Source organism: Dendrobium catenatum, unplaced genomic scaffold, assembly GCF_001605985.2.
Source record: "Dendrobium catenatum unplaced genomic scaffold, ASM160598v2 fragScaff_scaffold_1220, whole genome shotgun sequence".
Lineage (NCBI taxonomy): Eukaryota > Viridiplantae > Streptophyta > Magnoliopsida > Asparagales > Orchidaceae > Dendrobium > Dendrobium catenatum.
This window is the reverse complement of record NW_021319682.1, coordinates 4,911,857-4,914,074: the sequence shown is the minus strand read 5'-3', so window position 1 is coordinate 4,914,074 and position 2,218 is coordinate 4,911,857. Positions and strand designations below refer to the sequence as shown.

The window sequence follows — 2,218 nt, the reverse complement described above, 5'->3', positions numbered from 1 at the left end:
ATATATATATATATATATATATATATATACTACTATTATAAAAGAGTCTTGAGTTTCCTTCCTCCCGTAAATTTTATTCATCCATTATACTTATTTTTTAATTATCTTGCTCGTCCATTATATTAAAAATATTTAATAAATCAAAAAATTCACATCTATACTATCTATACTATTATATCTATACTACTATATAAAAGTGGCTTGGGATTCCACCCATAGTAAATTTTGATCGTTCATCTATAAATTTTAAAGTAATCTACAACGTTCATATATAACTCTTCAAATTCTATCATTTATTACTTCCTATAAAATATTTATTTATTGCCATTATTTTAAAATAAATATAATTTGTTGCTCCAATCAAAATTATAATTATATAATTAAATGCTCTTTATATGAATCCATTCTAAATTAATTTTAAATCTTACAAACGTTTTAATTTCTCGTCCGCTCTCTTAAAATTAATTGCTCCCTTTGCAACCTTTCATATTCCAAATAGTGAAATTGCAGCATCTAATCCAAAGAATGTGAAACGATATGCGGCAGCCAACTGACAGCCTGCCATCACCTGATAAACTTGGAGGAAGACAAAACGCACTACCATTCGCACACATATTTAAGTCGGAGGAATGTAAAAAGATGGCCAAGCTGATCGTCTTCCTCATGTTCTGCAATCAGTTACCATAAACAGAATTAAGTGTAAGCCACTCTAATAAATTTTCAACTACGGTCCTCTCGGCTTCCTCAGACCTCTCCGCCTCATTTCGAAATCGGTTCGTCCACTTATTTTTATTATATATAATACTTGTGAATCTTCTTCTCCTGCATCATCATCTTCAACCTGCAAGAGAAAACGGAGCAGAGAAACAGTGAAGAAAATAAGAGTATGAACAGTATTCTGAAAACCTTTCTTACTATCATTCATTGTCCTTCATACAGTATATATATAATGGCTGAATAGATACTAGCCATTGGATCAAGCCGTTAGGCATTCACGACTGAGATTAAAAGGTCTTGTATGTGCAGGTCTGCTGTAGCAGAGAAGTGGAAAAATGCTTAAGCTAGACGGCTGTTGTAGTATAAGCTGACTAGCTTATAGCGTGTGCTTATATATAATACTGTCGTTTGTGCAGAGGAAACCAATCAAATTTCCCCTTTCTAAAATCTAATTTATTCCTCTTCTTCTTCTCAGATCTATATTTTTCTTAATTATTTCTTTTCAGTTACCTGTGAATAGATTTGATGAGTAAGAATCAGAAAGAAATTATTGGTTTACCTTTCTTAGCATCACAAAGAGTAGAGAGACTCCATCGACGACAGTTCGTTCCTCCATCTCTGAATAATTAAACAGTTAATCTCTCCCCTTGGTTCTCTAAACAGCTTTTTTGTTTGAAATTAAGTAGGATTAGGATAGTTTAGTTACGTGTCAATACTAATGCAGCTTTCTTATAGATCATAAATTTAGCTTTTTTTGTTTAATTTCTCCTGTTCTGTAATTATCTTTTTAGCTTGAAATAAAGGAGGGTTATGATGGTTTAATCATGTGTTAATACTAATCTGCCCTTCCTATGGATTACAATTAGCTCTTTGTTTATTTATTCTCTGGGTGATTAAGAGATTAATATCCTTTTCTTGTTCTCTAAGTTTTTTGTTTACGATTATTGACAGGATTAGAATTTATTGTTATCAAATCATTGCTACAAAAATTTTTTATAAGGATTTAAATTGATAAAGCTACCGATCCCAACTGCTATCAAATTTTCTTACAATTTCTTCTCATTAAGCATATTGTCTCCTCTTTTTAGCATTTCATGTCAATTTTTTCCTTCAATTGAAATGGTTAATATGGCATCTGAAACTAAAGAACCTTATTTTAAACTCCTCTAGCATAAAGCTAATTTGCTATTTGTTATCTACCAAGCAAAAAAAAAAAAAAAAACTTCTTTCCAAGATCAATGGAAGATCCATGAATTAAGTCTTTCTACTGTGATAACTCCCTTCGATATTTCTTGATAAATATGTTTCAATATTTTTAATAAGAGGTAATTTATATTCTCTTATTGATTCGATATACAAAAACATGCATAATGGTTATACTTTCATCTTTTAAGTTTTTTTTTCCTGAGGGGCTCGGTATTGCTAGGTATTTGCTCGGTATTGCTAGAAAAAACTAGGTACAACTCAGTATTTGCTCGGTATTGCTAAGGATTTGCTCGGT

General features: G+C 31.0%; 1 protein-coding gene across 1 annotated transcript in view; it reads left to right on the top strand.

Moving 5' to 3' along the window:
• LOC110101224 (vacuolar-processing enzyme-like) overlaps nt 1-2,218 on the top strand; it is a 3,933-nt gene that overhangs the window by 642 nt on the left and 1,073 nt on the right. The gene's annotated exons all lie outside the window — the stretch shown is intronic.